General features: G+C 43.6%; 1 protein-coding gene across 1 annotated transcript in view; it reads right to left on the minus strand.

Annotated features, from left to right (window-relative positions):
- kitb (KIT proto-oncogene, receptor tyrosine kinase b) overlaps window positions 1-10187 on the minus strand; it is a 73181-nt gene that overhangs the window by 46740 nt on the left and 16254 nt on the right. The window lies entirely within an intron of this gene.

Below are 10187 nucleotides of genomic sequence, written 5' to 3' on the forward strand. Positions count from 1 at the left end.
GCTTCAGCTGTTTGCTACGCCTCAGTCCTCTTGCCATTGTCTTAACGACGGCCGTCTGCAACTGGCAACGCATTGTCGTGTTAGAATGACGCCACCTGTCGGAAGACAATGGCCCTTCAAACACCTAGTTGTTCAGCCCCACTCATTTCACCCTTCCAAGAGCAACCAGCCATGTGATCGTTCAGAAATGAAAAGGTGGGGCGGAGGGGCTGTAACAACTGTGACTGTAGTCTCCTCAGAAATGTTAAAGGTCTGTTCATGACTCTTATCGGTTGAGCTACTGGTCGGTATGAGTTAAATAAATGATCAAATATTTACCTCGCTGTCGGTCAGAGACTTTGGCTGGAGTCACAGCATAGCGACTTAAAGGGCAATTCCGCCGCTTTTCAACCTCATGTTCCCTCACCTCCAGCACCGTACCAGTGTCTACATGTGAAAACAGTGTGTTTCTAGGATCTGTGGTTAAAAAGAGAAGAAGAAAAGGTCCCAACAAAAAAATGCTTCTCTGTGACATCACAGGGTAGGGTTAAAAAGTAAGAACAATGAGTTTCTAGCCAGAGGGCGGACGTTTCTTACTCCCCGGGTCACTGGGAATCTCACAGTGTTTTGAACATCTCTGTTTTTAACTTTTGACGATGTCGTCGGGTAGAACTTTTATCTTTTTTTCTATAAAACATAGAAATCCGCCGTTTTCACATACGGTATGTAGACACCGGTATTGTGCTGAAACAGACTGGTCACTATAAATAGCATACGGTATGTAGACACTGGTATTGTGCTGAAACAGACTGGTCACTATAAATAGTATACGGTATGTAGACACTGGTATTGTGCTGGAGCAGACTGGTCACTATAAACAGCATACGGTATGTAGACACTGGTATTGTGCTGGAGCAGACTGGTCACTATAAATAGCATACGGTATGTAGACACTGGTATTGTGCTGGAGCAGACTGGTCACTATAAATAGTATACGGTATGTAGACACTGGTATTGTGCTGAAACAGACTGGTCAATATAAATAGCATACGGTATGTAGACACTGGTATTGTGCTGAAACAGACTGGTCACTATAAATAGCATACGGTATGTAGACACTGGTATTGTGCTGGAGCAGACTGGTCACTATAAATAGTATATGGTATGTAGACACTGGTATTGTGCTGAAACAGACTGGTCACTATAAACAGCATATGGTATGTAGACACTGGTATTGTGCTGGAGCAGACTGGTCACTATAAATAGCATACGGTATGTAGACACTGGTATTGTGCTGGAGCAGACTGGTCACTATAAATAGTATACGGTATGTAGACACTGGTATTGTGCTGAAACAGACTGGTCACTATAAATAGTATATGGTATGTAGACACTGGTATTGTGCTGAAACAGACTGGTCACTATAAATAGTATATGGTATGTAGACACTGGTATTGTGCTGAAACAGACTGGTCACTATAAATAGTATATGGTATGTAGACACTGGTATTGTGCTGGAGCAGACTGGTCACTATAAACACCATATGGTATGTAGACACTGGTATTGTGCTGGAGCAGACTGGTCACTATAAATAGTATACGGTATGTAGACACTGGTATTGTGCTGGAGCAGACTGGTCACTATAAACAGCATACGGTATGTAGTCACTGGTATTGTGCTGAAACAGACTGGTCACTATAAACAGCATACGGTATGTAGACACTGGTATTGTGCTGAAACAGACTGGTCACTATAAATAGCATACGGTATGTAGACACTGGTATTGTGCTGGAGCAGACTGGTCACTATAAATAGCATACGGTATGTAGACACTGGTATTGTGCTGAAACAGACTGGTCAATAGAAACAGCATACGGTATGTAGACACTGGTATTGTGCTGAAACAGACTGGTCACTATAAATAGCATACGGTATGTAGACACTGGTATTGTGCTGGAGCAGACTGGTCACTATAAATAGCATACGGTATGTAGACACTGGTATTGTGCTGGAGCAGACTGGTCACTATAAATAGTATACGGTATGTAGACACTGGTATTGTGCTGAAACAGACTGGTCAATATAAATAGCATACGGTATGTAGACACTGGTATTGTGCTGAAACAGACTGGTCACTATAAATAGCATACGGTATGTAGACACTGGTATTGTGCTGGAGCAGACTGGTCACTATAAATAGTATATGGTATGTAGACACTGGTATTGTGCTGAAACAGACTGGTCACTATAAACAGCATACGGTATGTAGACACTGGTATTGTGCTGGAGCAGACTGGTCACTATAAATAGCATACGGTATGTAGACACTGGTATTGTGCTGGAGCAGACTGGTCACTATAAATAGTATACGGTATGTAGACACTGGTATTGTGCTGAAACAGACTGGTCACTATAAATAGTATATGGTATGTAGACACTGGTATTGTGCTGAAACAGACTGGTCACTATAAATAGTATATGGTATGTAGACACTGGTATTGTGCTGAAACAGACTGGTCACTATAAATAGTATATGGTATGTAGACACTGGTATTGTGCTGGAGCAGACTGGTCACTATAAACACCATATGGTATGTAGACACTGGTATTGTGCTGGAGCAGACTGGTCACTATAAATAGTATACGGTATGTAGACACTGGTATTGTGCTGGAGCAGACTGGTCACTATAAACAGCATACGGTATGTAGTCACTGGTATTGTGCTGAAACAGACTGGTCACTATAAACAGCATACGGTATGTAGACACTGGTATTGTGCTGAAACAGACTGGTCACTATAAATAGCATACGGTATGTAGACACTGGTATTGTGCTGGAGCAGACTGGTCACTATAAATAGCATACGGTATGTAGACACTGGTATTGTGCTGAAACAGACTGGTCAATAGAAACAGCATACGGTATGTAGACACTGGTATTGTGCTGAAACAGACTGGTCACTATAAATAGCATACGGTATGTAGACACTGGTATTGTGCTGGAGCAGACTGGTCACTATAAATAGTATATGGTATGTAGACACTGGTATTGTGCTGGAGCAGACTGGTCACTATAAATAGCATACGGTATGTAGACACCGGTATTGTGCTGAAACAGACTGGTCACTATAAATAGCATACGGTATGTAGACACTGGTATTGTGCTGGAGCAGACTGGTCACTATAAACAGCATACGGTATGTAGACACTGGTATTGTGCTGAAACAGACTGGTCACTATAAACAGCATACAGAGACACTGGTATTGTGCTGAAACAGACTGGTCACTATAAACAGCATACAGAGACACTGGTATTGTGCTGGAGCAGACTGGTCACTATAAACAGCATACGGTATGTAGACACCGGTATTGTGCTGAAACAGACTGGTCACTATAAATAGTATACGGTATGTAGACACTGGTATTGTGCTGAAACAGACTGGTCACTATAAACAGCATACGGTATGTAGACACTGGTATTGTACTGAAACAGACTGGTCAATATAAATAGCATACGGTATGTAGACACTGGTATTGTGCTGGAGCAGACTGGTCACTATAAATAGCATACGGTATGTAGACACTGGTATTGTGCTGGAGCAGACTGGTCACTATAAATAGCATACGGTATGTAGACACTGGTATTGTGCTGGAGCAGACTGGTCACTATAAATAGCATACGGTATGTAGACACTGGTATTGTGCTGGAGCAGACTGGTCACTATAAATAGCATACGGTATGTAGACACTGGTATTGTGCTGGAGCAGACTGGTCACTATAAACAGCATACGGTATGTAGACACTGGTATTGTACTGAAACAGACTGGTCACTATAAACAGCATACGGTATGTAGACACTGGTATTGTGCTGAAACAGACTGGTCACTATAAATAGCATACGGTATGTAGACACTGGTATTGTGCTGGAGCAGACTGGTCACTATAAACAGCATACGGTATGTAGACACTGGTATTGTACTGAAACAGACTGGTCACTATAAACAGCATACGGTATGTAGACACCGGTATTGTGCTGGAGCAGACTGGTCACTATAAATAGCATACGGTATGTAGACACTGGTATTGTGCTGGAGCAGACCGGTCACTATAAATAGCATACGGTATGTAGACACTGGTATTGTGCTGGAGCAGACTGGTCACTATAAATAGCATACGGTATGTAGACACTGGTATTGTGCTGAAACAGACTGGTCACTATAAATAGCATACGGTATGTAGACACTGGTATTGTGCTGGAGCAGACTGGTCACTATAAACAGCATACGGTATGTAGACACTGGTATTGTACTGAAACAGACTGGTCACTATAAACAGCATACGGTATGTAGACACCGGTATTGTGCTGGAGCAGACTGGTCACTATAAATAGCATACGGTATGTAGACACTGGTATTGTGCTGGAGCAGACCGGTCACTATAAATAGCATACGGTATGTAGACACTGGTATTGTGCTGGAGCAGACTGGTCACTATAAATAGCATACGGTATGTAGACACTGGTATTGTGCTGGAGCAGACTGGTCACTATAAATAGCATACGGTATGTAGACACTGGTATTGTGCTGGAGCAGACTGGTCACTATAAATAGCATACGGTATGTAGACACTGGTATTGTGCTGAAACAGACTGGTCACTATAAATAGCATACGGTATGTAGACACCGGTATTGTGCTGAAGCAGACTGGTCACTATAAACAGCATTAGATGTCAGACGTTTGGAAAGGTCCTTGGTACGTCGATATATGCCTTCTTCTCCGCTTACCATAAGAAAACATTTCCCGAGCACTGGCACAAACTCAAGATGCTCGGAGACGAAGCGTGGTCAGACCAAGCATGCTGCTTCAGAGCCCTGCACCACGGCAGTCCACAGCGCTCTAACATGCTGCTTCAGAGCCCTGCACCACGGCAGTCCACAGCGCTCTAACATGCTGCTTCAGAGCCCTGCACCACGGCAGTCCACAACGCTCTAACAAGCTGCTTCAGAGCCCTGCACCACGGCAGTCCACAACGCTCTAACATGCTGCTTCAGAGCTCTGCACCACGGCAGTCCACAGCGCTCTAACAAGCTGCTTCAGAGCCCTGCACCACGGCAGTCCACAACGCTCTAACAAGCTGCTTCAGAGCCCTGCACCACGGCAGTCCACAACGCTCTAACATGCTGCTTCAGAGCCCTGCACCACGGCAGTCCACAGCGCTCTAACATGCTGCTTCAGAGCCCTGCACCACGGCAGTCCACAACGCTCTAACATGCTGCTTCAGAGCCCTGCACCACGGCAGTCCACAACGCTCTAACATGCTGCTTCAGAGCCCTGCACCACGGCAGTCCACAACGCTCTAACAAGCTGCTTCAGAGCCCTGCACCACGGCAGTCCACAACGCTCTAACATGCTGCTTCAGAGCCCTGCACCACGGCAGTCCACAGCGCTCTAACAAGCTGCTTCAGAGCCCTGCACCACGGCAGTCCACAACGCTCTAGCATGCTGCTTCAGAGCCCTGCACCACGGCAGTCCACAACGCTCTAACATGCTGCTTCAGAGCCCTGCACCACGGCAGTCCACAACGCTCTAACATGCTGCTTCAGAGCCCTGCACCACGGCAGTCCACAACGCTCTAACATGCTGCTTCAGAGCCCTGCACCACGGCAGTCCACAACGCTCTAACATGCTGCTTCAGAGCCCTGCACCACGGCAGTCCACAACGCTCTAACATGCTGCTTCAGAGCCCTGCACCACGGCAGTCCACAACGCTCTAACATGCTGCTTCAGAGCCCTGCACCACGGCAGTCCACAACGCTCTAACAAGCCGGGAGAATACCTGATGATACTTGATGGAAGCTTATTTTGTTTTAAGCCTTCCCCCAAACCATAGCCCTAACCTTAACCACTCAGAAGTAATACCTAAACTAACCCTTTTGTTTTAGCCCTGTAACCAAACGGAATTAACCATGTGACCACGTGGAATTAACCCTGTAACCAAACGGAATTAACCCTGTAACCACGTGGAATTAACCCTGTAATGAATTAACCATGCGGAATTAACCTTGTAACTATGCAGAATTAATGCGTAAAGAATCAACATTAATCCATAATACGTCAAATTCCGAGGTGAAACTATGAGGTTGGCTGGAGATAATAAGATAATGAACATGAGGTTGGCTGGAGATAATGAGATAATGAACATGAGGTTGGCTGGAGATAATGAACATGAAGTTGGCTGGAGATAATGAGATAATGAACATGAGGTTGGCTGGAGATAATGAGATAATGAACATGAGGTTGGCTGGAGATAATGAACATGGTGTTGGCTGGAGATAATGCGATAATGAACATGAGGTTGGCTGGAGATAATGAACATGATGTTGGCTGGAGATCATGAACATGAGGTTGGCTGGAGATAATGAACATGAGGTTGGCTGGAGATAATGAGACACTGAACATGAGGTTGACTGGAGATAATGAACATGAGGTTGACTGGAGATAATGAACATGAAGTTGGCTGGAGATAATGAGATAATGAACATGAGGTTGGCTGGAGATAATGAGATAATGAACATGAGGTTGGCTGGAGATAATGAGATAATGAACATGATGTTGACTGGAGATAATGAGATAATGAACATGAGGTTGGCTGGAGATAATGAACATGACGTTGGCTGGAGATAATGATATAATGAACATGAGGTTGGCTGGAGATAATGCGATAATGAACATGAGGTTGACTGGAGATAATGAGATAATGAACATGAGGTTGGCTGGTGATAGTGAACATGAGGTTGGCTGGAGATAATGAACATGAAGTTGGCTGGAGATAATGATATAATGAACATGAGGTTGGCTGGAGATAATGCGATAATGAACATGAGGTTGACTGGAGATAATGAGATAATGAACATGAGGTTGGCTGGAGATAGTGAGATAATGAACATGAGGTTGGCTGGAGATAATGAGAATGAACATGATGTTAACTGGAGATAATGAGATAATGAACATGATGTTGGCTGGAGATAATGAGATAATGAACATGATGTTAACTGGAGATAATGAGATAATGAACATGAGGTTGACTGGAGATAATGGGATAATGAACATGAGGTTGACTGGTGATAATGAACATGAGGTTGACTGGAGATAATGAGAAGACTGGAGATAATGAGATAACGAACATGAAGTTGGCTGGAGATAATGAGATAATGAACATGAGGTTGGCTGGAGATAATGAGATAATGAACATGATGTTGGCTGGAGATAATGAGATAATGAACATGAGGTTGGCTGGAGATAATGAGATAATTAACATGAGGTTGGCTGGAAATAATGAACATGAGGTTGACTGGAGATAATGAGATAATGAACATGAGGTTGACTGGAGATAATGAGATAATGAACATGAGGTTGGCTGGAGATAATGAGATAATGAACATGAGGTTGGCTGGAGATAATGCGATATTGAACATGAGGTTGCCTGGAGATAATGAACATGATGTTGACTGGAGATAATGAACATGATGTTGGCTGGAGATATTGAACATGAGGTTGGCTGGAGATAATGAGATAATGAACATGAGGTTGACTGGAGATAATGAACATGAGGTTGGCTGGAGATAATGAGATAATGAACATGAGGTTGAAAAGTGGAGTGGCTCTTTAAGAGATATTTATCTTAATATTTGTTGTACATTTGATGCATTTGAATGTCTTATGTAACGCTGAAATAGTGTATTTAATCAAATTAACGTATTATTCTTTTAGTATCCCCAAAAAAGTTGTTAATCATATTTTTTAAGTGAAATTATATATTTTTTATATCATTTTGTATGTCTGCACTTTAGTTATTAAAATAAAATGATTGAATTAAATATTACACTGGGGCAGACATTTTCTCTCTGAACCGTCACAGTGATGTTCCATGTATCTAGTACCTGTATCTGTGTCGTTGGACAGTGATGTTCCATGTATCTAGTACCTGTATCTGTGTCGTTGGACAGTGATGTTCCATGTGACTAGTACCTGTATCTGTGTCGTTGGACAGTGATGTTCCATGTGACTAGTACCTGTATCTGTCTGTGGAGAGCTCCTGTATCTGAGTACCTGTATCTGTGTCATTGGACAGTGATGTTCCATGTGACTAGTACCTGTATCTGTGTCGTTGGACAGTGATGTTCCATGTGACTAGTACCTGTATCTGTGTCGTTGGACAGTGATGTTCCATGTGACTAGTACCTGTATCTGTGTCGTTGGACAGTGATGTTCCATGTGACTAGTACCTGTATCTGTGTCGTTGGACAGTGATGTTCCATGTGACTAGTACCTGTATCTGTGTCGTTGGACAGTGATGTTCCATGTGACTAGTACCTGTATCTGTGTCGTTGGACAGTGATGTTCCATGTGACTAGTACCTGTATCTGTGTCGTTGGACAGTGATGTTCCATGTGACTAGTACCTGTATCTGTGTCATTGGACAGTTATGTTCCATGTGACGAGTACCTGTATCTGTGTCGTTGGACAGTGATGTTCCATGTGACTAGTACCTGTATCTGTCTGTGGAGAGCTCCTGTATCTGAGTACCTGTATCTGTGTCATTGGACAGTGATGTTCCATGTGACTAGTACCTGTATCTGTGTCGTTGGACAGTGATGTTCCATGTGACTAGTACCTGTATCTGTGTCGTTGGACAGTGATGTTCCATGTGACTAGTACCTGTATCTGTGTCGTTGGATAGTGATGTTCCATGTGACTAGTACCTGTATCTGTGTCGTTGGATAGTGATGTCATGTATCTGTACCTGTATCTGTGTCTTGATAGTGATGTTCCATGTGACTAGTACCTGTATCTGTGTCGTTGGACAGTGATGTTCCATGTGACTAGTACCTGTATCTGTCTGTGGAGAGCTCCTGTATCTAGTACCTGTATCTGTGTCGCTGGACAGTGATGTTCCATGTGACTAGTACCTGTATCTGTGTCGTTGGATAGTGATGTTCCATGTGACTAGTACCTGTATCTGTGTCGTTGGACAGTGATGTTCCATGTGACTAGTACCTGTATCTGTCTGTGGAGAGCTCCTGTATCTGAGTACCTGTATCTGTGTCATGCCCTCGCCATGCTCCCAATAACCAAATAGTGTTATGTCTAACTGCCATTAGTAGGCCCGCCATGGCCCAATAACCAAATAGTGTTATGTCTATGCCATAGTAGGCCCTCGCCATGCTCCCAATAACCAAATAGTGTTATGTCTACTGCCATTAGTGGCCCTCGCCATGCTCTCCAATAACCAAATAGTGTTATGTCTATGAGCCATTAGTAGGCCCTCGCCATGCTCCCAATAACCAAATAGTGTTATGTGTCTACTGCCATTAGTAGGCCCTCGCCATGCTCCAATAACCAAATAGTGTTATGTCTTTACTGCCATTAGTAGGCCTCGCCATGCTCCACTAATAACCAAATAGTGTTATGTCTACTGCCATTAGTAGGCCCTCGCCATGCTCCCAATAACCAAATAGTGTTATGTCTACTGCCATTAGTAGGCCTCGCCATGCTCCCAATAACCAAATAGTGTTATGTCTACTGCCATTAGTAGGCCCTCGCCATGCTCCCAATAACCAAATAGTGTTATGTCTACTGCCATTAGTAGGCCCTCGCCATGCTCCCAATAACCAAATAGTGTTATGTCTACTGCCATTAGTAGGCCCTCGCCATGCTCCCAATAACCAAATAGTGTTATGTCTACTGCCATAGTAGGCCCTCGCCATGCTCCCAATAACCAAATAGTGTTATGTCTACTGCCATTAGTAGGCCCTCGCCATGCTCCCAATAACCAAATAGTGTTATGTCATACTGCCATTAGTAGGCCCTCGCCATTGCTCCAATAACCAAATAGTGTTATGTCTACTGCCATTAGTAGGCCCTCGCCATGTTCCCAATAACCAAATAGTGTTATGTCTACTCTACTGCCATTAGTAGGCCCTCGCCATGCCCAATAACCAAATAGTGTTATGTCTACATCTACTGACTATTAGTGGCCCTCGCCATGCTCCAATAACCAAATAGTGTTATTTGTCTACATCTACGCCATTAGTAGGCCCTCGCCATGCCCAATAACCAAATAGTGTTATGTCTAGTCTACTGCCATTAGTAGGCCCTCGCCAGTGCTCCCAATAACCAAATAGGTTATGTCTACATCTACTGCCAT

This window comes from Salvelinus namaycush, unplaced genomic scaffold (assembly GCF_016432855.1).
Source record: "Salvelinus namaycush isolate Seneca unplaced genomic scaffold, SaNama_1.0 Scaffold119, whole genome shotgun sequence".
Classification (NCBI taxonomy): Eukaryota; Metazoa; Chordata; class Actinopteri; order Salmoniformes; family Salmonidae; genus Salvelinus; species Salvelinus namaycush.